General features: G+C 39.2%; 1 long non-coding RNA gene across 1 annotated transcript; it reads left to right on the forward strand.

Moving 5' to 3' along the window:
- Positions 1 to 1297: 1297 nt before the first annotated feature.
- On the forward strand, positions 1298 to 26829 carry LOC115933549 (uncharacterized). The gene is made up of 3 exons (XR_004069391.3): positions 1298 to 1608; positions 21319 to 21407; positions 22078 to 26829. It is a non-coding gene; the product is annotated as an uncharacterized lncRNA (long non-coding RNA).
- Positions 26830 to 27982: the final 1153 nt, after the last annotated feature.

Consider the following 27982-nt stretch of genomic DNA (forward strand, 5'->3'; position numbering starts at 1 on the left):
CTGTCACTCTCACATTTTTACTTACAGGCACATCCAAAACTTTCTATTTTTCTACTGGATCATTTCCATCAGTAGACAAACATGCTTTTATTTCTCTCATCAAAAACAAAAAGCTAAATACATTTGTTGACCTCCATTGTTTTCTGATCAACTCACCTCCCAATTTCTCTGCTCCTGTTTTAGCTAAACTCCTTGAAATAACTGCTGGTGCTCATAGTTGTCTCTAATTCTCTCCTTCTCTCACCATTGTATTCAGTAGGCTTTTGTTCTCCCTTCTCCACATAAATGACTCTTGTCAAGAGCATCAAGAACATCCTCACTGCTAAGTCTACACCCAGATCCCAACCACCCTCTTTTTTTTTTTTTTTCCTATCAGCAGTGTTTGTCTCACACCATTGGTAAATGGCTCCCCTTGGCGTACTTTCTTTGCGCACTTCCAGGACACCACATTTTCCTGACTCTCTTACCTCCTTGTCTGTTTGTTCTCACTCTCCTTGGTTCTGCATTCCCCAGTCTCTAAATGTTGGAGAGCCCCACTGCTAAGCCCTTTGGCCTTCTTCTCACCCCTTGGTGATAGTAACCAGTCTTAAACCAGGCTTTAAGATCTTTCCTATGCTGAGGACATCTACACTAATAACTCTCGTCCAGTTCTCTGCCATGTATATGGATTTATATACTAGACCTTTAAATGTGTTATTTCAAACTTAACAGTCAAAACGGAGCGCCTGATCTTCCCTCCCAAGGGAGGAACTGTCTCTAGTCTCAATTCCTAACAGCTGCTCAGGCCAAAGCCTTGGAATTATCCTTAATTCCTGTTTCTCTCATATCTCACATCCAGTCTATCAGCAAATCTTTCCAGCTGTTCCACAAATATGCGGCATCTGACCACTTCTCAACCCCCACTGCCACCAACCTGCCCAAGCCCCATCTTCTCTCTCCTGAATTAGCACAGCAGTCTCATTACTGGGCCTATTGCTTTCACCCTTTGTGAGGAACTAAGTGGCTAAGTTGGCTGGACTTCCTGGGCCAACAGGAACTTCCCTAAGGGGACTTTGCCCTAAGCCAAAATGAGTCACAGCTGCAAGCTAAGGGATTGAAACTTCAACCAATCATATAGGGAGTTTAAGCTCTAGCTGCAGCCTGATGTTTTTAACCAATCAGGCCCGTCAACCCACAAGCGGATTGAAAATAAGCTAGTTATGTAGGACAGAAAAAGGAAAAGAGGAGGGGTCATAAAGGGACATAAGCATGAGACACATAAGCAAAAAAACGGCAACCCTTCCAGGTCCCCTTCCACCACGTGGAAGCTTTACTTTTGCTTTCATTTTACTTTCGCTTTTGCTCTAATAAATCTTGCCACCGCACCCTCTTTGGGTCGGCGGGTTTCTCTAATCTAGCTGTAACACTCGCCACTGCAGCCCACGGCTTCATTCCTGGAAGCCCGTGAGACCAGGAACCCTTCGATCGAGAAAAGACCTTCCATTGGGAGAAGACTTCTCGTCTTATTTCCACCTATAATCTCTTCAAAACATAGCAGTCAGAGTTATCTGCTGAACTTATAAGTCACTCATCTGCTCAAAGCCTCCCAGTGGCTTCTCATCTCACAGAGTAAGTCAGGCTGCTTACAGTGGCCCACGAGGAGCTTCACAGTTTAACTGGCTCTCTCGCTCTCTCTTGCTCTCTCTTGCTCTCTCTCTCTCTCTCTCAATGGCCTCACCCTTCACTTCTTCCCCTTGCACACACTGAACATGCCACACCTCAGACATGCCAGGCACACTCCTGACTCAGGGCTTTTGCCCTTGCTTTTCCCTGGACCTAAGCATCCTTCCCCTAAATAGTGCCAATGCACCCTCTCTACCTTCAAGTCTTTGCTCTTTCTCAAATGCCACTTTCCAAGTCCCTTTCTGGCCCCCTGCTCTTCCTCTTTCTTATTACCCCCTTTTCTTTCCCATGTCACAATCTCTTCTAACTATATAATTGTCTATTTTACTTTATATAAACCTCTTTCGCCAGAATCTGTAAGCTCCAGAAACATAAGGGCTTTTGTTGGTTTTGTGTATTTCCTTATTGCTAGATCCTAGAACAGGGCCTGGCACATGATATAGGCTCAATAAATATTAGTGGTATAGATGAAATTATTAATTCTATGGACCTTCATCCTTCATTGAGAAACAGTGGTTACAGGGAGGGAAGGGGGAAAGAATTGGCTTAAGGCCTAAATGACTTACATTTACTCCCTTCAAATGTAAACAGCTGCTGACCATATGAATGTTCTTGGACAAATCTCTTTATCTCTCTGGGCTTCAGTTCTCTTATGTGTATAAATAATGGGTTAAACTAAGTAATCTCCATAAACATTCTTACTTTAGTATTCTTTAATTCTCTAAACCTCTTGTCCCTGCACTGTCTCTGGGATTTACTCTCTATCTCTCTCCCTTTTAAATGTTCTTTATCCATTCATCAATTCTATAAGCAATAATTGAGCATATTCAATGGGCCAATCCCTGGTCTGAGCCCTGAGGATATATGGTTGAATAAAATAAGAATTACCACTGGGGAGAAGGTAAGTGAAGAAAGGCAGCTCATATACTTCAACAAGGTGGTCCCTGTTGTCCTATGGAGGCCAGAGCCTTGAGTGTATGTTGGGTGCTGGTGGGAGATGGTGGGGAGGGTGGAAGAGGGTGGGTCTGGGCTTCACTCATGGCTGCATAATGCACAGGAAATCCAGAAGCTGACCCTCTATAATAAAGAAGGCTATTGATTTTAGCAGTTTTCTGGTATCAGAGTTCTGGTTTTGTGGCTGTAGTATTTGTAGTATGGCAAAACGCTAGCCCATCTCTGCTACAAAACATACAGAGAAGATGAGGCTTCTACAAAAGGCTTAGCTCATTACAGTTGGGGTCAACCTGTCTTTCTGGCTTGATGCCTACCTGAGTGAACAAGCAAAAAAGATTGCTGGCTGAAGCACTCTCTACCCTGCTCACCCAAGGGCCACCTTAGGACAGCTTCTGCCTGATGTTTGGAGAATTTCCCAGGAAGCTAACTTGAGGCAAGGGGAGGACATGAGAAATGGAAGACAACAAATTAAACATTGCCCATCCCTTCTGAAACATACAAAGCCTTCGGAACACCCTCCATTTGCAGAAGATTTATTTTTCGAATTATATATTTAAGGGCCTGAGTCAGTCAATTATCTGCCTTCACAGACCTATCTTGCTGCATAAACAGATTTCCATTTCCTGATGCTGTCCTTAAATGGCAAATAGTAAAACACTGGGAGAAGGTGGCTGACATTGCTCTGTAGGTGTGTCTAAAGAGTCCAGTGTGATCTGTTGCATCTCCTGGGGCAAACACAGATGCATGTGAGAAGAGAAGGTGCAGAAGGGCTCAGCATGTATGGGAGTGGACCATCACCTCTCACTCCAAATCCTGGAGCTGCTTTCCGCTGTCCTTTCTTTTTATGCCAATGATGTAGCCAAAACTGCCTGCATTGTTGTCACTTCAGATTTTGGACTCTTGTAGGGATGTTCTAACATACTCCAGTCCTTGCTTTTGTGGCTTTTCCCTCAGTCATCCAGTCAACAAACCTTTACTGTGAGCCTAGGATAGGCTGCTCTCCAGGCATTGCTAAAGGAACAAATATTAACCTGGCACCGTCCAAACCTAACAAACTCAATGCTCTAGTTGGGAGACAAGCATTAAGCAATAATTACAATGCAGTATGTTATAGGCAGTAACAGAAATACGTTTAAGAAATGGAAGTGTCACAAGAAATAAAAATGTATAACTTCAAAAGAGGCAGGAACAGAGAAGGTTCTCAAAGGAGATGTTATCTGAGCTAGGTTTCTAAGAATCAATAGAAATTTATCACATGGATAAGAGTCAGAACAACTGAGGAATCTGCACATGCACGGGCACAGAAGTGAGCCGCAGTAGACCCATGTGCGGGGAACCACAGGTCCTTAAAGCATTCTCAGAGTGCAGCACAAAAGCCAAGGTGCTGAGAGAGGACAGGTTCCCAGGGGCCTGCTGGCGAAGGTGGTATTTGTCATAAGGAAGACTTTTCTCACTGACATGAAGCATCACTGGAGGCTTTCAAACAAGACAGTGCCATGGTCAGGTTGGGGTTTTAGAAATATCACCCTATAAATAGTGGAGAAAAGATCAAGCAGTAAACGTGATCAGAATGAAAGGGGGTAAGTGACAAGTGAAGGTAAGGGCGTGCAAAGATGGAGGCGGCAGACAACACTGGCATTTAGGAGGCAGAGATACAGAGCTCAGGCACTGCTGGATTGCTTGGTTGTGGAAGAAAGGGAGAATGAAGCGACAAGCTGGGTGGCAGGCTCTGATTTGGTGGCTGGCTCAGTGGTGACCCCTCCAACCTCCAGGCCTCTGTTTGGACACATGTGACAACAACGGCCACCCTGCTGGAGTGTATGAACTGCCTTTCTTCACTCACATTCCCCTCTCCAGTTCTGAGGTCAGGGGTCTTATCTTATTCAACAAGTGTCCTGCCCTGTGTTTGGCTCACAGAATATGCTCAATTATTGCTTTTAGAATTGATGAATGAATAAAGGAAGTCTAAAAGGGAGAGAGAGAGTAAAACCTGGAGACAGTGCAGGGACATGAAGTTTAGAGAATTAAAGAATGTTAAAGTAAAAACATTCATGGAGATTATTTAGTTCAACCTGGTAATTATACAGATGAAGAAACCTCCACATTCCTATCAGCTATGATGGTTGAATCATAGCTGATGGTTGAATCGGCCTTCCTGTGCCTCAGTTTCCCCAATCTATTTTCTAAGGTTGTCATGTGTTATATAAAATGAATGTATATTTATAAGACAGCAGCACCTGGCATGAACTAAGGTCTAAGTAAGTGTGAAAATGAATATATAAACACTAATATTTGATGGTGGACAGAGGAAAAAGACTCAGAAAATCAGTAAACTAGGTATGACAAGAATGGTAGGAGGAAATCAGGCAACTGTGGGAACACCAATGACCAAGGAAGAGAGAGTGTAAAGAAGGCAGGAGCAATTATGTGGCAGATGCTAAAGAAAGACTAAAATCAGAAAGTGCCTATTGGCTTTGGCAGTTGAAAGTTCACTGGTGATTTTAGAGCCTCGTTGGTGGGTGCTCAGGGGGAAGAGGGGTGGGCTGAAAAGTGAGTTAGGGGCAAGAAGTGGGAGGGCTGATGCGGGCAGTTGGCTCAGGGTGAGGCTGGGCAAAGTGGAGGAACCCTGAGCTGTTGAACTCCTTTCTAGTGAGGCTCTGCAACAAGTCCCACCTACAACACAGGCCGAGTCTCTTCCCCATCCCAAAGTCATCATCTGTAAAATGAAGGCAAACTTGACCTCCACATTCCTATCAGCTATGATGGTTGAATACTTTTCTTGTTACTAACATATGATGGTGATCAAATTCTTTTTCACTTAGAAATGTACCTGAGTCAGCTAGTGGCATTTTTGTTAAAATCTTGTTGTGAGTTTATGGAAATAGATGCTATGAGGGCTGGTTTATTTTTAAATTTACGTAGTGTTTTCAATGTACAATTTTGCACTTGATCCTTAGGCATGCACGTTGTTGGTATTGTCACTTTATCTGTGAAGCTGACTTCAAACAATAGGGTAATTTTTCTCAAAGTCACAAAAGAAGTAACCCAAGAATTGAAGCCAGGAATTCTGGCAGGCAAATCCTGTGCCTGAGAGCTGCTGGGAGTACCTGGGGCAGGTGGCACAAAACTATTTAAGAACTGGGCCTCTAAAGAACAATTGTTTTTGTTTATGAAAAATGCCCTTCAGCACAAAATATCTTCAATATATTTATCAAAATAATAGGTTTTTCTGCCACATCCTCTTCTCCTGCAGTAGGATAAGATTTCTCATTTGGAGAAATAGGCTTTTAAAATAAATATGTTGGTTTCTCCTGCAGTGATAGGGTGTTTAACAATATGATCATTTATATTTTATTAGACTGATGTGGCTTTGTATTCACCTAGACAATTTCAAAGCACTTTTGCATACATTATTCATCTGATTCTCCTCGCCACTCTTTGAGAATGGTAAAACAGGAATGACTAGCTTCATTTTAGACATAAGAATCTGGTGTTAGAAAGATTACGTGACCAATGCAGGCTCGCTCAGAATTGCTCAGGAGCACCATTTAGACACTGAGTTTCCTCATCTCGAAGCTGGAGATAATTTCAAGCTTGGGGAATCATTGTGCAGCTGCCGATCAGATAGGGTCAGTAGGTCTCTAGTCTATAATTGGCACTCGTAAATTAGTGAGTATTAGGAGAAAAAAGTGCCCCACCTCTCTATCCAGTCCTCATCTTTATTGTCAGGGTGTTGGTGGTGGTGTCACTGAAACTTAAGGGAAAACTGAAAATAATGCATAAGATGGGAAAGAAAGAGAAAGGAAAGAACAGGAGAAGGAAAAGAGAAGAAACCTTAGCAGTAGTTAAACATTTCACAAATGGTGGCTTTGGTTGTTTCCAATGTTTGTGTCAAGTGCTGACTTCATCATTCTATGTGTTTTATGGAATAATATTTAAAAAGCCCTTTGAGTGCCTTCAAAAACAGTGTTAGATAAATATAAAATACTGGGTGCATAAAAGTGGAAGACAACCTCAGATATATAGTCTATGTGTGAAAAGAAATAAAATTACTTTATTCATCAAAAAATAATCACTGTAAAGTGAAGAAAGCAGAGTTTTTTTTTTTCCCTTGGCAGAGTAACCAGCCTGGTTTTCATAAGGATTAATGTGGTATAAACATGTTTATCACTAATAAAAGAGTCTATAGAAATACTGCTGCTCTTCTTCAGCATAAGGATGAAATACTGCTAATTTAATCTCAGCAAGAACAATTCATCTGTCTTTGGGGCACAAACTTGTATAGTAAGTAAAAAAATTCTATGATCAAGTAATTTATTTTATCAGGGTGTCAGGTTTAGAGTGTGACCTGATTTAATCTCAGAAAGATATCTTTTTGGATGTGGTTCCAGAATATTCTGGGTATTATCTTTTAAACTAATTAGCACCATAATTTCAAAGGACGACAAAATAAAGAGAAAAGCATGAATATCTTTTCTTAATTTCATTAGTACTAAAATTCTTGCACCAATTTCAGGAAAAGGGTAAGTTTGACTGTAAAATGCCTTACTACAAAACTGAAAGAAAAACATTTATTTATTTTCTTTAGCCCAAGAAAATACTTTTGAAAAAGAAAAAACGCTATATGTATAAAAAGATCAAATAATGAACAATTAATAAGTAGTTGAATATTAATATGGTAGGCTGTTTTATAACTATTAAAATTATAAATATGCTGTCCATGAAAAAGCTGGGGAAATGTTTATAATATAATATTTTGAAAAGTGTACAACAAAGCAAAGTGTATTATATACTATTATTATGTCCATGTAAAAACTCTACGTCTATATGGACAAAGTGTGGATGGGAACATGAAGAAACAGAAACCATTGGTTGTGTCAGTATATCAGTCAGGATAAGCTAGGTTATGCTATGGTAACAAACAATACCTATATATCAGTGACTCACAACAAAAGCTCATGCTACCCGATCAGACTCTGCTCATTGTAATCATTTTGGTACCCCGGCTGAAGAAGGTTCCATCTTTACACATCCTTCCTTAATTGTCTCAATGTTGGCAGAGGAAAGATACGGTTGGTACTATATCTAAAAGATTGTACATGGAAGTGAAATATGTCACTTCTACTTACATTTATTTGGCCAAAGCAAGTCACATTGGCATGTCAACTCCAAAGGGGACAGGGAAGCTAAATCCTACTATGTGATCAGAAAGAGAACCAGATATATTTGAATGACACTAACATGCTCAATAAGATGATAAAATTACAGATGCTTTTTCAAATCTTTTATAATGTTAAAACATATTTTTATTATTATTACCTCAGATTCCACTTGTGAGCCAGAAATTGGGACTTGATGATGTATATGATACTAATCTTTCAAAGAAAGGCTTTTAACTGAAAATTATTTAACATGCATATTCTTTTATTCAAATAGTTTAAATGGATCAAGATGATAAACATTTTCACATTAGGAAATACAGTTTGATTGAAAAATATTTCTGGCTTCACTCATTGTAATATGCAATTTGTAAATTACATTAAGAAAACAACTTGCAAGAAGGCATTCTGTTATAAATATTTATAAATGTAGTTAGAAAAATATGTCTTTTGCCTATGTACAATAGAACAATTTGCTTGCTTCAGCAAGCAATCAGCAATAAAGAAAAAACATGTCACATTGGTAGGGTTTTAAATATTTCAGTTTATAAACTCCTGAAAAACATCAGTTGAGCATGAATGGAAGAGAGTATGATGTACAGCAAAGGACACTGGCTTTGGCATCTGGTAGGTTCAAATGCTGAACCACATTTATTACACTACCTGGGGCAATCAGGCTAACTTCCTCCACACAGTTCCCAGCACACAGTAAGCACTCATATTTGTTTCATAAGTGAATTTCTTCTTTATTTCTATCATTTCTGCATTATGAAAAAAGTTTTCTCTTGGCTTGTAAGATAGTCAAATTATACCTGAATATAAAAACCAAGGGCAGAGTAAGTGTCTGCAATAAGGAGTTTTCTATTTTTTCTTTTTCTTTTTCTTTTTTCTTTTTTTTTAGCATTCCTGAAAACTGCCTTCCTGACATTAGAAGTTCTATCTAAAATCTGACTTATGGATTTGACCACACACTCCTAAGCCCATAAATTCAGTAATTGCCTGTGGTGAAGGACCCTACTTTTCCCTGTGGCCTCTATTCTCTGGACCATGTCAGCCATCCTCTCCATGGAGGACCGGACTGTGTTCAGTCCTATGAAGGCAAACACAGGATAAGGAAAGGTTTAGGAAAGGCCAAGGAGTATAGTTCCAGGAAAGTAAAAGCGTGGGAGTGCGAGTTCTGAGCTTCTCCAAAGCTAATTGAAAGGACCTCAGAGAAGAGTTCTAGAAAGAAAATGAAGACCTGACTTTTTTCTTTCCCTGTTAGCAATATAAATGTGAGTTTTTATTGCTATATTTTTAAAGAGAATTGCTGAGAATGGCATGTTTTTCCTTCTCTGGCTCCTCAATTACTGTCTGTTCCACAAAATAGATAAAAAGAAAAAGAATGAAAGAGAAATCTCATCCCCAAAATAATTTTAGTACAAGTTCTAAATGGAACCCAGGGCCCTGGAGTGATGCTGATGCTGGCGGCTGATTCTGGACTATCCTGGTTTTGTGCTGTGGGAGAGCCCAGAAAGTGTGTACCAGGATGGGGGAGTCTCTCAGTTTTGTAAAAATTGTTATGAATGAGTTTCCCACCCTTGATAACAATTTTTTAGGCTTTTCGGGCCTTTCTAAATTCTCCAAAAATAATTTTAAAAAAGGAAAGTGTGTCCCTGTTATTGCCTTTAAGCTAAATAAAATTTATCTGGATAAAAAAATTATTTTAAACAAAGTTAGTGAACAGTAATTTTGGTTGTAATTGACCCATTCTTTCATTTAAACTGACTCAATTTTAATGCTCCTTTGGTTCAAGATGGCTAGCAGTAGCAAAAAGGAAGCCACAAGAATTCATTCCTTTTAACTGTGTTACCTTTTAACACTCAGGTGGCCCAGAGTTTGGAATTTCCTTGTTGGCATTACAGCTCCCGATGGCTGCATTAACAACAACAACCAAAGTCACTTTTTCCACATGAAGTGGGAATACCTAGTTGTATAGGAATATCTGGTTATCAGTGATATTCACAGAATCTTCAAAGAAAGGAAATGAGAAGGTGTGTTGTTTGGCAAAGATGACACCAACATTCTCCACAGTGCTACAGTGTTAAAAAGTGGCAGCTATTTCCGTGAATTCTTTCACATTGGGTTTGATCATTATTCTGACAGAAATGGATGTTTTGGGAAGGTTGTCACTAAGCTCTCACTGTCATTGAGAGTTTAGAAATCTTCAAAACTGGGGAAGATGGCTCATATTAGTATTTGTCTCACTTCATTTACTTATCCATTTATTCATTCTGGAAAATGTTATTGAATACTCTTTTTTCCCCTTCTGTTTCTACAGATGTGTTTAAAAATGGCCTCTAGGAAAGACTTGGACTCCAGGGTTCTCCTTTTCCTCCTCCTTTCCTCTTCCTTCACTCTCCCTATATAAGGTTGATCTCATACTAAGAAAAGTAAAAAGCCAGGAAGGCAAAGCTCTGGTCTTCCACTGGAAACGTCTTCACCTGTCTTTCCACTGTAGGGCCTTAAGCACAGCCTGTCTACACTAGCACAAGACAGAGGGACGTACAAAAGCTGGCTCTGGGGACTCATTCTCAGCTCTGATCTAGCATTTATCACAACAACCCCTGGTTCTCTTTGTTCTGAGATATTTAGCTGAATTTCACATAGTGGTGATGATTGACACACAATCATATAGCATATAGCAAAGTCTCATTTGTCTGGCACTGTCATATTATCAGGATATTGAGGAAACTTACATTTATACAGTTAAGAAAATACTTCTTTTACTTTTACAGTTTCATTACTTTTTCACTTTGTTTTGATTAAAATATTTCTAAAATTGATTAAGCTCTTGTCTCATTTCTTAAACAGTGTGCAACGAACATAACTTAACCTTTTTTATTGCTTATTCTGATCGTTAAGCACCTTAATTACTGCTCAAATGCTGTAATGCAGTTTTAATAACTCCTCCCTGTGTTGTTCATTATTATAGCTCTTGTCACTGAATCTGCAGCCAGCAGTATTTCCCTTCTCACTTGTGGTTCTGGCCTGTCAAACCAGACAACCCATGGTTAGAATTATCTGTAAAGTAAGGGCCAATAAATACTGAGTGGTCCTCTCCAACATTGTCTCATTGGTGAAGTGCATGAGTCATAATACATGGAAAACTGCTTTATAAGAACTTTCTAAGTTCTTATAATCACATCAACTGAGACAAAGTAGTTGCATCCTAAAGGGTATCATGAATACATTTTGGAGGCTTTGGAGCATAGTTTACATGACTGAATCTTTTTTAATATTGAACTTTTTAATTAAAAAAATTTTAATTGACATGTAATAGTTACATAATTTATGGGGTACATAGTAATGTTTGGATATATACAAGGTATAGTGATTAGATTAGGGTAATTAGCATATCCATTATCTCAAACATTTGTCATTTCTTTGTGTCAGAAACATTCAATATACTCCTTATAGCTATTTGAGACTATATGTTATTGTCAACGATAGTCATCCAACAGTGCTATGGAACATTAGAAATGATTACTCCTACCTAGCTGTAATGTTGTATCCTTTAAGAAATCTCTCCCTATTCCCTCACCCCTCTACCCTTCCCAGCCTCTAGTAGCTTCCATTCTATTTTTTCACTTCTGTGAGATTATATGAGAGATGAGATTATATCTTACATATGAGTAACAACATGCAGTGTTTAATTTTCCATTCCTGGTTTATTTCATTTAATGTCCTCCAGTTTCATCCATGTTGCCACGAATGACAAGATTTCATTCTTTTTTAGGGTTGAATAGTATTCCACTGTGTATATATGCCCCATTTCTTTCTTCATTCACCTATTGTTAGACACTTGGGTTGATTCCAGATCTTGGCTATTGTGAATAGTGCTGCAATGAATGTGGGATGCAGATGTCCTTTTGGCATATTGATTCACATTTATTTGAATAAATGCCAACTGGAGGGATTGCTATATCATGTAATAGTTCTATCTGTAGTTTTTTGAGGAACTTCTACACTGTTGTCCTTAGTGGCTGTGCTAGTTTACGTTTCCACCAATGGCGTATAAGATTTATCTTTTCTCTGCATCCTCACTAACATTTGTTAGTTTTGTTTTTTTAATAATAGCCATTTTAACTAGGGTGAGATGATATCTCACTGTGGTTTTGATTTGCGTAACCCTGATGACTAGTGATGTTGAACATTTTTTCATATATTTGTTGGCCATTTTTGTGTCTTCTTTTGAGAAATGTCTGTTCAGAGCATTTGCCCATATTATAATTGGATTATTTGCTTTTTTGCTATTGATGTTTGAATTCCTTGTAACTAATTTTAATATTAATTCTTCCAGTTCATGAACATAATGTTTTCTATTTTTTCATATATTCTTCTATTTCTTTCATCAATGTTTTATAGTGTTTTTTGTAGAGATCTTTTACTTTCTTGATTAATTTTATTCCGAAGAATTTTTTGGTAGTTATGGTAAATCCAATTGATTTCTTGATTTACTTTTTAGCTAGTTTATTGTTCATGTGTAGAAATGCTACTGGATTTTTAATTCTGCAAGCTTACTGAATTCATCTTCTAAGAGTTTTTGGTAGGATCTTTAGGTTTTTCAGAATTTTACATCCTCCTTTCCAATTTGGATGCCCTTCCTTTCTTTTTTTTTTTTTTTTTTCTTTTTGAGACCGAGTCTCACTCTGTCGCCAGGCTGGAATGCAGTAACATGATCTCAGCTCACTGCAACCTCCGCCTCCCGGGTTCAAGTGATTCTCCTGCCTCAGCCTCCCGAGTAGCTGGGACTACAGGCACGTGCCACCAAGCCCAGCTAATTTTTGTATTTTTAGTAGAGACGGGGTTTCATCATGTTGGCCAGGGTGGTCTTGATCTCTTGACCTCAGGATCCACCCACCTAGGCCTCCCAAAGTGCTGGGATTACAGGCATGAGCCACCGTGCCCGGCCTGATGCCCTTTCTTTCTTTCTCTTGCCTTATTGCACTAGCTAGAGCTTCCAGTACTATGTTAAATAGTAGTGGTGAAAGTAGGCATTCTTGTCTTGGCTCAGATTATAGAGGAAAAGCTTTCAGCTTTTCTTTCCACTTTTCCCCATTGAATACAATCTTAGCTGTGGGTTTGTCAGTTTGTGGCCTTTATTGTGTGAGGTACTTTCTTTCTATAGCTAATTGCTGGGTTTTAATTATAAAAATATGTTGAATTTCATCAAATGCTTTTTCTGCATCTATTGAGATGATTAAATGATTTGTCTTTCATTTTGTTAATGTGATATATTACTTTCATTGATTTGTGTATGTTGAATCAAACTTGCATCCCTGGGATAAATCCCACTTGGTCATGGTGTATTATAATGTATTGTTGGATTTGGTTTGCTAGTATTTTGTTTAGAATTTTTGCATCTATGTTTATAGAGGATATTTACCTATAGTTTTCATTTTGTTTTTCATTTCATCTGTTTTCATTTTGTGTCTGTCTGGTTTTGGTATCAGGCTAATGGCTAATGTTGGCCTTGTAGAATGAGTTTGAAAATACACTATTTTCTTAAATTTTCTGGAATAGTTTGAGAATTGGTATTATTTCTTCTTTAAAATTTGGTAGAATTTAGCAGCGAAGCCATCTGGTCTTAGACTTTTTTTTGTTGGGATACTTTTTATTACTGATTCAATCTTATTACTATTATTATCCTGTTCAGCCTTTCTATTTCTTCTTGGTTCAATCTTAGTAGGTTGTATCTGTCTAGGAATTTATCCATTTCCTCTGAGTTTTCAAATTTATTGGCATATAGTTGTTCATAATTGTCTTTAATAATCATTTTTTTTTCTGTCATATCAGCTGGGACATTTCCTTTTTCATTTCTGATTTTGTGTCTTCTCTCTTTTTTTCTTAGTCTAGCTACTGGTTTTTCAATGTTGTTTATTTTTTCAAAAAACAATTTTTTGTTAATTCTTTCTATATTTTTAGTCTCAATTTCATTTTTTTTACTCTGATCTTTATTATTCCTTTTCTTCTACCAATTTTGTATTTTCTTTGTTCTTGCTTTTCAGTTCCTTCAGATGCATTGTTAGGTTGGTTGTTTGAAATAATTCTGCTTTTTTAATGTGGGGATGTATTGTTATAAACTTGCCTCTTAATAGTATTTTTGCTGTGTTGCATAGGTTTTGGTATGTTGTGTTTCTATTTTAATTTGTTTCAAAATAATTAATTATTTTCTTAATTTCTTCCTTTACCCACTGGTCATTCAAGAGGATGCTGTTTACTTTCCATGTGTTTATATAATTGCAAATGTTTCTCTTGTTATTGATTGCTAGTTATTCCATTGTAATCAGATGAGATACTTGATATAATTTTAAGTAAAAAAATTTTTAAGATGTATTTTGTGTTTTAACATATAGTCAATCCCAAAGAATGTTCCCTGTGCTGATTAAAAGAATGTGTATTCTGCAGCTGTTGGATGAAACGTTCTGTCGATGTCTGTTAGGCCCCTTTGGTCTATGGGGCAGTTTAAATTCAATGTTTTTTATTAATATTCTGTTTAGATGCTCTGTTCAATGCTGAGAATGGTGTTGAAATTCCAAACTATTATTGTATTAGGATCTATCTCTCCTGTTAGATCTAACAATATTTGCTTTATATACCTGTGTGATCTGGTGTTGGGTGCAATTATATTTAAAATTGTTATATCCTCTTGCTAAATTTGATCCCATTATTATTACATAATATCATTCTTTGTCTCTTTTTATAGCTTTTGAGTTACAATCTCTTTTATCTGATATAAATATAGCTTCTCCTGCTCAGTTTTGTTTTCCATTTCCATAGATTATCTCCATCCCTTTACTTTTGGTCTATGTGTGTCTATAGGTGAGATAAGTTTCTTGTCAGCAGCATATAATTGGGTCTTTAAAAAAATTCATTCAGCCAGTTCATGTTTTCATTAAGAAATTTAATCTGTTTACATTCCAGGTAATTATTGATAGGTTAGAACTTACTCCTGTCTTTTTATTGATTGTTTTCTGGGTGCTTTATATATACTTTGTTCCTTACTTTTTTAGTATTATTTATTTTTGAAGTTTGGTGGGTTTTTGTAATGACAATTTATTTATTTATCTTTCTTCTGTGTATATCAGCTCTACCACTGAGTTTTACAATTTAACATGTTTTCATGATGGGGGCCATTGTCTTTTCACTTCCAGATGTAAGATTCCACTGAACACTAGACTGATCTAGTGGTGATAAGTGACTGTAGTTTCTTAGTTTTTGTTTGTCTGAGAAAGACTTTATTTCTCCTCATTTGTGAGGAATAGATTTGCTAGGTATAATATTATTTGCTAACAGGTTTTTTTTTGTCTTCAGTACTTTGAATATATCATCCCATTCTCTCCTGGCCTATAAGGTTTCTGCTGAGGAATCTGCTTTTAGTCTAATGGGGATTCCCTTATATGTGACTTGACACTTTTCTCTTGCTGTTTTTATAATTTTTTCTTTGTCTTGACAATTTGACTACATTTTACCTTGCATAGAACTTGTTTGGGTTGAACCTATTTGGGGATATTTGAGCTTCCTGAATCTGAATGTCCATTTCTCTCCCAAGACTCAGAAACTTATCATCTATTTCATTAAATATGTTTTCTAAACCTTTTCCCATCTCTTCTCCTTCTAGAATCCCCTTAATGTGAATATTTGTTCACTAGATGGTGTTCCATAAACCCTATAGGCATTCTTCATTCTATGTTTTTTGTCTTCCAAAGTTATTTTTAAAAACTTATCTTAAAGTTCAGATATTCTTTCTTCTGATTGGTCTAGTGTGTTGTTGAAGCTCTTGATTGTATTTTTTACTTCATTAATTGAATTCTTCAGCTCTAAGATTTCTGTTTGATCTCTTTGTTGTTTTCCTGATTTCATTCAATCATCTATCTGTATCTCTTGTGTCTCATTGAGTTTCCTTAAAATTATTATTTTACATTATTTTTCTGGCATTTCATATTTCCTTATGATTTGGGTCTGGAGAATTTTTGTGTTCCTTTGGAGGTGTTATTTTCCTTGCTTTTCCATGTTTGATGTGTTTCTAAGTCGATTTCTATGCATCTGGTGGAACAGTCACCACTTCCAATTTTATGTCATAAATTTCATAGGGAAACACTTATTCATATGGCTGGGTCTTGGTGTGTCAGTTGGGTGGAGTGCATTGGTTTTGGTTCTAGGTGGATACAGTAATGTAGTCTCCATGCAGTTTCTTCAGTTACAATCTACACTAATGATGTTTGTGAATGTATCAGTATTCCTCGGCTGTGAAAGTTTGTGGTGGGAGTGATGTGGCTTTGCCAGGGATGGACTTGCCAAGCTGTTTCTCAAGCTAGGGATGCATGTTTGCACAAAATGGGCCAGCCAACTCTGGGTCTAGCTCACTGGGATTGGAAATACAGGGCTGTAAGTGTGGCCAGGATTATGGGAATGTGGCTGTAGAGCTGGCTTTGAGGTGTGTTCACCTAGAGTGGGACTACTTGGCTATTTTTGTGGCTCAGAGTGTGAGTCCATGACTGCTCAGCCTGTCTAGGCTTGTGTCTGCCATCGGTGAGTCCACAAGGTTGTTTTTCAGTTCCTGAGCATGAGTGCAAGGCTACAGAACAGGCCTGGGCTGAGGATCTTCTGAGGGAAGGCCCACAGAACTGTTTCTCAGGCCCAGGGCACTGGCACGTGACTGCTTGGCCAGCCCAAGCGCAGGTCTACTGGGAGCAGACCTGTTGAACTATTTCTCAGGCCCTGGGCATGGGTGTTGGGCTACTGAGCAGGCCTGGAGGCCATGTCTTCTGGGAGTGAGTCCACTGGGATGTTTCTCAAGCCCTAGACATAGGTGCCTGGCTGTCTGGTCAGCCCAGGGGCATGTCAGCTGCTCAGCACCTCAGTGGCTCTTCTACTTGAGGGAGGGCATGCAGTAGTTTGGCTGGCTCAGTGGAGGGTTCTCCCTACGTGAGTCTGCCAGACAACTTCCCTGTCTGGACGTGCAGGTGAGCAGGGCACACTCCAGTAGTGACTGTGGTCTCAAGATGGCTCTATGGTTCCACAGTTTGGCTCACTGGGGGTGGGTGGAAGTGTGGAGTGACACCTTGTGGTCCTGGTCCTGGGCAATGCATCTGTGTGAATTCCTGACAGCTTCCAAAACTGGGCTCTGGGGTTGCAAGGACTGTGGGATTCTACTATTATAAGCACTGCAGGTGTTTGTGGTGGCAATGAGGGCTGGTGGGGTTTTTCTGATTACCTTTTCTCCACAAGGGGAAGTCCCTCCTGACTCTGAGCTGGTCCAGGTGAGGAAGATAAGGCTATAGAGGCTGGGTGACTCTACATTGCCCTCTTGGCCTTCCAGTCACCACATATGCCCCTCCCCCAACCCTGCTGCACCCCATTGCTCTCCCTTTAACACTCCAGTTGAATCTTAGCTGTTTATTTGTTGCCTTGCTCTTTTTTGTGGAGGTTGTGGGGATGAGCACCAGGTATCTCTAGTCAGTCATCTTGTTGACATCACCCTTCTCTGAATCTTGAATTTAATTTATTCTCTGCCCAGTTATTCAATATAGATGCCATCAAGGTCTTCTTGATGATATTAAAGCAAACGAAAAGGACTATGTCTATGGGATAGCCTTCATCTCACTCACGGTTCAATATCCAGGTCTCCTGTCTGGTGCTAAGAAACACCTGCAATAAAGTAAGAGTGTGTTCAAAGTGGGGTGCTGGGGGAGTTGTAGGGCAAGAGAGAGAACATAGAAGTTGCCCATTTGGAAAAAACAAGCATATCACTGTTCAAAGATTGTACAGAACTGGAAAATATGCATGAGCCAGAATTTCTGTCCATCTCTGTATCTTCATCACCTCCTGTTGCTGGCTCTTTGCAACATGCCCTGGGCCTCATTGCTGATTTGGAAATCCTATGAAGTTATTAGCCTGTGAACTGGCAGAAGACTTGAAGAAGGGGAACTTCAACTCTTCCGTAAACTTTAGTGTGTGTTCCTCTTTTTAAAAAAGACTTAGAGGCTGGGTGCGGTGGCCCATGCCTGTAATCCCAGCACTTTGGGAGGCCGAGGCAGGCGTATTACGAGGTCAGGAGATCGAGACCATCCTGGCTAACATGGTGAAACCCCGTCTGTACTAAAAATACACAAAATTAGACGGGCGTGCTGGTGGGAGCCTGTAGTCCCAGCTACTCGCGAGGCTGAGGCAGGAGAATGGCGTGAACCCGGGAGGCGGAGCTTGCAGTGAGCGGAGCTGAGATCACGCCACTGCACTCCAGCCTGGGCAACAGAGAGACTCCGTCTCAAAAAAAAAAAAAAAAAAAAAAAAGACTTGGAAAACTAACACTTTACAATCTTTGGTGGTGTGACTATGTACTTTTCCTGCTAATCTATAGGCTTCACAAGATCAAGTACTTTGTCCTTTATCTATCTAATCCCCAGCAGTGCCTGGTGCTCCTGGGCTTTCTCACCTTCTTGATCTTCTAAACTCTGCCAGTCTTCAGTCCTTAATTAGCATAACCATTTCCAAGCTGGGGATCCTAAATCTTAAATTTGCAAAGGGCTGGGATCAGCTTCCCTCACTTTTACTTCTCATTTCACTCTCTAGTATCCTCATCCAATTTCAGGCTTAAGCAATTTGCTTCTGTATGAATGAACCCTAAATAAATATCTCTACACAAACCATGTAAATTAATCCCTATGCATTTCCTTTGTCAAGTCAGTGATCATTGCTTACATATGTAAAAAGAAAAAAAAAGTTGATTATTTCTTTTATTCTTAGGTTGAAATGTAAGCAGATCTTCTAGGAAGGAGATGTCGATTTTAGTACTAGCCTTTTAAGTAATTTCCTGCCTTCCTTTACACTAGCTATTAATGTCTTGGACCCTCAGTTTTCTTGGCTGTAAAATATGGGGGTTGAACTGAATAATTTCTTCAGCAATGCCAAGCTTTAAGATGCTATAATATTTTATTGATTACAGGAATTTAACCTCATTTAATTGGCTCAAAGAACTACTATCAGAATTTCTTTAAAATAATATTGTTTTATTTGTCATATTATTTTTCAGACGTTTTTTGCACTTTACATTGGATATTTTTAGTGATAAAATATTTTACACATACAAAAAAGTAAAGAGAATCATACAACAGACACTTGTATCATGTATGATAATGTACCTGGCACACAGTAGGTGAATAATAAGTACTCTTGAAAGAATGATCTGGACCATCAGAGATAACTACAGTTGCTGTAAAATAGCTGTGATTTTCCCAGAATGGCCAGCAGAGGGCAGACTTGCACATTGACAAAACTGACCCTTGGTTTAGGTAAATTACCTTGGTGTCTTAGCTCCCCTGGTACAAATTAATTATTGTGAAATTGTTTAGCACATAGCCAACAGCTGATCTATCTACCCCTTGTTAACCACGTTAAATGAACACAACTACTGTTCACAAATTGTTCAGAGACTTCAAAGTCAGCGCATTGTCAAATAACAGTTTGGAAAATTTGCAGTATTTAAACCGCCTATCTAGATCACTCTAAATCTCCCCAAATCTTCTTTGCCAGTTGTAGCTATATTTCTAAACCTTGTCATTAGGAGTAGCCGAGTGATGGTCTGAATTAATTATCAAAGTTGCTGAATATTTTGTTTCACTAGTTAAGTATTGTAATCTCTCTATCTGTTAACAAAATATATATAACCCCCTCACCCCCCCCCACACACACATGCATATCCATTCTTTATGCCCAGAGGAAGCCACTGTTAACAGTTTCTTGAATCTTTTTTGAAATTGCATATGCACATATAACCATAGATATATAGGGGTTTTTTTAAACCATAAATGGGATCACAAATGCCTGCAGTCCTATAATGTAATTTTTTTTAATAACCATGTAATCATCTACAATATATCTGTGTTAACTAGTAGAGATCTTGGCAGAGAGCAAACGACCTGAATATTTCTGATCTGATTACTGGGAATCCATTTGGCCCAGCCAACACACTTAATCCTTTGTTGTCTCTTGTGTGTAGATAAGGTGTTTTCAGTGGGAAGCCATAAAAATAACCCTGAATCTTGGTCATCCTATACTTTGTGCCTCTCCATGCAGGTGGAGGATTACCACAACAACAAGATGCAGCTGTAAGAAAATAGGCTTGCTTTGCAGTGTGGCTGAGCACCACAGCCAGATCAGAGCCAGAATTTCCAATGCCAGTCATGAGGATTCTGTTTCCCATAAATCCCTCTAAATTTTATATTTCTCGCTGTGGAAATATTTGCCTTTGAATTTCTCAATCTCTATTTAAGGAAAATAAATGGAAAATAATTGTTTAGGTTCAAGAAATGCAAAGGTTACTTTAGCTTTTGCATTGCATTTGTGCAGTCTAACAGTAAACCCATTTTATAACTAGAATTTATATATAGTACCATGTTCAACTTCTTTTACTACTGGTCCTTCTGTGTCAGAGATCCATAATCCGTGGGCCATGGACTGGTACTGGTCTGTGGCCTGTTAGGAACTGGGCTGCACAGCAGGAGGTGAGTGGTGGACTAGCAAGCAAAGCTTCATCTGTATTTGCTGCCACTGCCCACTGCTTGCATTACTGCCTGAGTTTTGCCTCCTGTCAGATCAGCGGTGGCACTGGATTCTCATAGGAGTGCAAACGCTATTGTGAACTGCACATGTGAAGGATCTAGGTTGCATGCTCCTTATGAGAATCTAATATCTAATGATCTGTTACTGTCTCCTATCCCTTGAGATGGGACCATCTAGTTTCAGGAAAACAAGCTCAGGGCTCCCACTGATTCTACATGATGGTGAATTGGATAATCATTTCATTATATATTACAATGTAATAATAATAGAAATAGAGTGCACAATAAGTCTGATGCATTTGAATCTTCCCCAAATCATCCCCACCCCACCCCACTCTGTGGAAAAATTGTCTTCCACAAAACTGTTCCCTGGTGCCAAAAAGGTTGGAGACCACCGCTCTATGTTACACCAACATTAACTGATACTAACAGAAATCTTATTTACCATAGTAAACACATGAAGTTATTTTATATACATTTTCACAGAGCAAGTTCATTTTGGTAATACCCAAATCCGTACAGCATACTATGTTTTTTCTATCATTATCATCATGGACTCTCAAAATTGGAAAATGAGTCCATCTGGTCCAATTTTACATCATATATTAGCAGAGCCTTGCTATGCAAAATTAACCCACAGACCAGCAGTAGCAGCAGCAGCAGCACCAGAGAACTTAGGCAAAGGCAAATTAAATTCAGAGGACCCACTCCACACATGTTGAATTGGAATTTTGGGGAGTTGGAACTAATAATCTGATTTAACAAGGACTTTGGGTGATTCTTGCCATACTAAAGTTTGAGAACCATTGATCTATAAACTCCTCATTAATGATCATTAGTTTCTGCTTAAATATTTCCTTAATTAGGAAATCTACTACTTCACAAGGCAGACCGTTTCATTTTAGATCATTACTTCTTGTTGGAAATCCCTTCTTATTTAGATCCAAGTCGACCTTCCTGGAGCCTCTATCTACTACTTGTTTTGCTCAACAAGAACACACATCGTGTTGACTCCATCTTTTATATGATGGTGAGTTGTGGTCAAACACAGCTATCCTGCTCCTCTTCCTCCCTCCGTGAGTGTCCTCCTCCCCCAGTGAATGTCCTTCTCAGGTTAAATAACTTTAGTGGTTTTTAAATGTTCACCAAGCTGCATTTATCTCTTTAATATTCTTATTTTTCTCCTTTAATGAAGTTCCCTTTTGTCACCATTCCTTCGAAGTGAAACACTTCAAAGAGCACAATAAAAAATAAATAAATAAATTTTTAAAAATAAATTTAAAATGAGAACAGAACATAATCCTTTAAGTGTAGTCTGACAACACTTAGAGGGGGGTAAAACAGATAGATACCTGTGTTGAAAAGTAAGTGCTATTTTTGGTTTGGGCTTGGATATTCTAACAGGCTTTTTCCTTTATAAAACTGAAATCTCTACAGAAGTCAGGTTTTCTTCTGAAAGGAGTTATTTATTTGGGTTAGTGACTTATTGTTTGACATTGTCAAGATAATTTTAAATTTGTTTTACTTAACCACAGACCGTTATAAATGAGAGGCATTTCCTTTGCTTTGCATAAATCATCCCTCCACCATTAGGATTCCCCAAGATAGGAAAGTTACATACCTAGGTAAATGAGGGTCAGTCTGATGACCACTGCAGCTCATAACTGTGCCAGAGACAGATGACCTTTGCTTCCCCTCAGCCTCACCACAATGTTCCATTGGCCAGTGCAAGAGAAACCAGGATGCTTCCTCATACTGCACATCTTTATCTGAGAACCAAAGGACAAATATGGGTGTCACATGCCAGCTCCTTCTACCTCCTTCTGAAACCAGAGGACTGGATTGGAACCAACAGAGATCATGCTGTTTACTTCACAGATTTCAAGAAAAGTGAATTCTGAATAATCATTTTTTTTTAGATCTTCCTATGTGTAAAAATCTTTGGTGAGATTTACCATCTCATTTAAAGTTCTTTCACAATTTTCGTGAAAATTGAGTGATGTGTAATAAATAAGTTATTTTTTTCCTTTATAGCTGATGCTTGACCTTTTTTCCCTTGGTAATATAGCTTATGAAGCAGATATATATGCCAATACACCCTTGATTTTAAGTCTTTCAAATAGAAGAACATAGGGATAAACTGACACATGAGAGATGGATAAATGTATGGACACATACATGTTCAACAGTTGTTGTTTTGGGGATTATGCCACAGAGTCATCAAATGCTGTCTAACACTAAATTAGATTTTCCTGTGAGGTGGTAAGCAACCTGTTGTGGGAAGTAATCAAGCAGGGACTAGATATCCATCTATCAGAAAAAATGAATTTCTAGAGAGATATGGCATAGCCTTTCTAAATTTAAGGTTCCATGAGTGTAGAGAAATGAGGATAATGGCTGTTAATGGTTAGTGTTTACCTTAGGAAAGCCACCAATCTAAGTATTCTATCTGCACTAACTCATTTAATCCAGAAAGAGATGGCTCCTATAAGGGAATTTTAACAATACTCTGCCTTTCTGCAAAGAAAGTGCCAAGTGAGAAAGTTGTATTGTTGATATACACACATATTCACAAAAGACCGCTATATAGGGAATAAGCTTTTGCAAATAAACACACTAATCCCTCTAAATCAGTGAGCAGTATTTCTAAACCAGGAGATTTAATCTTCTGAAATTACATGAAAAATATTGTATTTATGTGCCCATTTCTGGAGAAAGGTGACAATTGCCCTCATCAGCTTTGCCCTCAAAGGTCAAAATAATAATAATTATAAAAAACTTTAAAGCTTACCCAGAAACAGATGTATTTCACAAGGTCAATGTATTATATATTTCAAAATAACTAAAGAATATGATTTTAAATGTTCTCACCACAAAGAAATGATAAATATTTGAGGTGATAGATACACTTATTCGCCTGATTTGATCATTCCACAATTTATGCGTGTATTGAAACATCACATTGTGACCCAAATATGTATAGAATAATTGTTTATCAATTCAAAATAAAACTGTTTTTAAAAGTGCTTGGCATATATCCTCAAATGCTGCAGGAGCTATGGGTTTTACATGTTATTTGGAAAGTGATGGAGTATGAGAAGTCACTGAAGCAGGTCATTTACTTCTGAGTGTTGATGGTCAAAGATTGGTAGATGCTGGGCTTTCCTTCTTCTGTCTGCCCATGTACTTGGCCTAGCTTCACTATTTGGGACTTGCATTCTCTGAACAAGTGACTGTTCTTCAGTGAGCTGTCAGGAAAATGGGGTTGCAGTAATACTGGCTCTATCTACTTTTTGTAAGGACCACATTGAAAGTAAAAAGCTTAGTAAAATGCTAGGAAGACAGCTAAGCATTGAACAAATATGATTCCTTTGGGGATTTATCTATGCACAATTTCAAAAATAGAGGCAATATGAGCAAGTTCAGAGGCAAAGCACAGAATAGCTTGGCGCCTAACTAGAAGCACTTCCTGTAACCTGCTGCCGTATTTCAAGGTGCCACCCACCCATGCTTCCTTCTGGGGAGTTCCTGTACAGATCCCCTAGTGTCCTAAGCAGCTGTGCTCTGGCCAGTGCATTTTTTTCCCAGCTCTTGTCTCAGCTGAGTACTGGTGGTGAGCTCCTGATATGGTTTGGCTGTGTCCCCACCAAAATCTCATCATGAATTCCCACATGTCGTGGGAGGGACTTGGTGGGAGGTAATTGAATCATGGGGGCAGATCTTCCCGTACTGTTCTCTTGATAGTGAATTAGTTTCATGAGATTTTTCCCTGCACAAGCTCTCTCTTTGCCTGCTGCCATCCATGTGAGATATGCCTTTCACCTTCCACCATGACTGTGAGGCCTCCCCAGCCATGTGGAACTGTAAGCCCAATAAACCTCTTTCTTTTGTAAATTGCCCAGTCTCAGGTATGTCTTTATCAGCAGTGTGAAAATGAACTAACAGAGTAAATTGGTACCAGTAGAGTGGGGTGCTGCTGAAAAGATACCCAAAAATGTGGAAGCGACTTTGGAACTAAGTAACAGGCAGAGGTTGGAACAGTTTGGAGGGCTCAGAAGAAGGCAAAAAATGTAGGAAAGTTTCGAACTCCCTAGAGGCTTGTTGAATGGCTTTGACCAAAATACTGATAATGATACAGACAATGAAATCCAGGCTGAGGTGGTCTCAGATGGAGATGAAGAACTTGTCGGGAACTGGAGTAAAGGTGACTCTTGCTATGTTTTAGCAAAGAGACTAGCAGCATTTTGTCCCTGCCCTAGAGATTTGTGGAACTTGGAACTTGAGAGAGATGATTTAGGGTATCTGGCACAAGAAATTTCTAAGCAGTGAAGCATTCAAGAGGTGACTTGGGTGTTGTTAAAAGCACTAAGTTTTAAAAGAGAAACAGAGCATAAAAGTTGGGAAAATTTGCAGCCTGACACTGCCATAGAAAAAATATCCCATTTTCTGAGGAGAAATTCAAGCCAGCTGCAGAAATTTGCATAAGTAACAAGGAGCCAAATGTTAATCACCAAGACAATGAGGAAAATGTCCCCAGCGCGTGTCAGAGGTCTTCATGGCAGCCCCTCCCATCACAGGCTCAGAGGCCTAAGAGCAAAATATGGTTTCGTCCACAGCCTGGCCCAGGGTCCCCATGCTGTGTGCAGCCTAGGGACTTGGTGACCTGCTTCCCAGCCACTCCATCCATGGATGAAAGGGGACAACATGTAGCTCAAGCCGTGACTTCAGAGGGGTCAAGCCCCAAACCTTGGCAGCTTCCACATGGTATTGAGCCTGCGGGTGCACAGAAGTCAAGAATTGGGGTTAGGGAACACCAGTGTATGGAAATGCCTGGATGCCCAGGCAGAAGTTTGATGCAGAGGCAGGCCCCTCATGGAGAATCTCTGCTAGAGCACTGCAGAAGGGAAATGTGGAGTTGGAGCCTCCACACAGAGTCCCTCCTGGGGCACTGCCTAGTGGAGCTGTGAGAAGAGGGCCACTGTCCTCCCGACTCCAGAATGGTAGATCCACCAACAGCTTGCACCATGCACCTGGAAAAGCCACAGATACTCAGTGCTAGCGCATGAAAGCAGCCAGGAAGGAAGCTGTACCCTGCAAAGCCACAGGGACAGAGCTGCCCAAGACTATGGGAACCCATTTCTTACATAAGCATGACCTGGATGTGAGACATGGAATCAAAAGAGATCATTTTGAAGCCTTAAGATTTGACTGCCCCACTGGATTTCAGACTTGCCCAGGGCCTGTAGCCCCTTTGTTTTGGCCAATTTCTCCCATTTGAAATGGCTGTATTTACCCAATGCCTGTACCCACATTGTATCTAGGAAGTAACTAACTTGCTTTTGATTTTACAGGCTCATAGGCAAAAGGGACTTGCCTTATCTTGGATGAGACTTTGGACTGTGGACTTCTGAGTTAATGCTGAAATGAGTTAAAACTTTGGGGGATAGTTGGGAACTGTAAGACCAATAAGTTTGTTTTGTAAATTGTCCAGTCTTGGGTATGTCTTTATCAGCAGTGTGAAAACGGACAAATATAGCTCCTAACACTTTAAGAGTTAGCAATGAGTGGGAGAGGCCAAAAAGAGAGTTACAAAGCTAGAGAGGAGGCAAGGGCAGCCTTTATGTGCTTTACGTAAGGTAAAATGAGAATTCCATCCAGCAGCGAGAGAGCAGAGTCGTGCAGTCAAAGAAAAACAGAAAGGTAATGGTCCTAGTCCATGAGAAGGAAATACAGCATCCTTAGCTTTTCAGAACTGCTGTATTAAAGCCCTCTGTCTCTTCAAAATAACCCTAATTTTTTGAGCTAGTGAGTTGGAACTCTGTGCCATGATTTAGGTATAACCTGAGTGCCAGTGAGCTCAGAGTACAGAGCAGTGAACACTGCTATAGAGTCCCTCCTACAAAGGGTGCTGACTAAATAACTCAGAAGCCACTATCAGTGGGGCTTTACTGAGGTAGGAGCAGGTAATTTGTGCAGGACATATAATTAGTCTGAAATATTGGGTCCTTTCTTCATCACGCCCCTCTTGGGATATTCCTTTAAACTATTACTTACTGTTAAGCTCATCTGTATAAGAGACCACCTGAGCAGGCTTAGTATGAGCAACAAGGCTGTTTATTCACTTGGGTGCAAGTGGGCTGAGTCCGAGAAAGGAGTCAGCGAAGGGTGGTGGGAGTGGAACAGGTTTCATTGGTTTGGGGTAGGTAGTGGAAAGTTACAGTTAGGGGCAGTTTTTTCGGGCAGGGGAAGAATGTCACAAAGTACATAGTCACGAGGTGGGGAGAGGTCACAAGGCACGATATCACAAGGTCGATCGATTAGTTAGGGTAGGGCAGGAGCATATCACAATGATGGCATGTTGTAAGGTTGGTTAATCAATTAAGACAGGAACCAGCTGTTTCTTCTTCTTTAGTGGATCTCCTGTTGCTCCAGGCTTTGTGACTCCAGGAGGCCTGTACGTGTGGGTCACAGGGGTCACAATGGCTCGACCACAGTGTAGCCTGTTCAGAGGACCTTACACTTAGTCCCTCGATGTTTTTAGGAAGTATCATATTAAATATCTCAACCTGTTGTTCAGCTCTATTGCTAACATAAAACTGTGTTTACATCTGTACTAAAATATTAATTGGCAAGTTAAATTGTGATTTGTGTATGTATTTATCTCTCCACTAGACTGTGACCTCCAGAACATAAGGCTAGTTTACTTGTCTTTAAATATACTATGCCTAAGACTACCTCTTGCCTGCCATAGGGACCCAGTAAATATGGGAGGAATGAGTGAATGAATAAATGAATGTATTACCAAAGACAGTGTAGCTCAGTAAATGGCACTAAAATATGCTATTAAAGCAAGAATAATGTGAAAATTTCTTCTTGCTAATCTAAAGTCACATTCTCTACCTACACTCCCATGAAGAGTATAGGATAAATAAATAGTATATCATACAATGAATACATATCACATCCTCTTTAAGTTGAATTTTGGGGCTGACTTATTGAACCTGTATTGTATAATTTACATGTCATCTCATGGTGCAACATCACTGCTTGCTGGGCCATTGCCATGGAAACCAATGTGGGTGGTGAGACCTGCCCAAAACCTCCCCAACACTTTGCCCAGGTGGTCTGCTCTTTGAATCATGACTGCCTCTACTGACTTTGCTTTATTGAGTGCCTCCAGTAAATGAAAGCAGCTTTCCAGAAACTGGATGCAGGGATTTTTTCCCCTAAGAGTCAGAAGCATTGTGAAAGTAGTCATTTACACAGGAGAAAGGTCACTTAGATCAGAAAAAGCCTGCTGGGATTGGTTGGTCAGACCCAATTGTTAAGTTTCCAAGAATTTGTCAAGGCAGTTGCTCAATTCTTAAATGATATAAACTTACGAACCAATTCTATGAAAACCAAAGACAACAAAAACTCAAAACCATTACTTCCTAATTACTACATTTTGCTATTATCAACACTTATAAAGTTACTTCTATGTATTGTATTTGCACGATGAAACTACTGCATAATGATGTGCTACTGTGCATCTCTTCCTAACTCTGTGTTCAATGAGTCATTTGGTAGCTTGAAATTGGCCTTGGTGGGAGTATTTACACCTTA

This window comes from Gorilla gorilla, chromosome 1, assembly GCF_029281585.2.
Source record: "Gorilla gorilla gorilla isolate KB3781 chromosome 1, NHGRI_mGorGor1-v2.1_pri, whole genome shotgun sequence".
Lineage (NCBI taxonomy): Eukaryota > Metazoa > Chordata > Mammalia > Primates > Hominidae > Gorilla > Gorilla gorilla.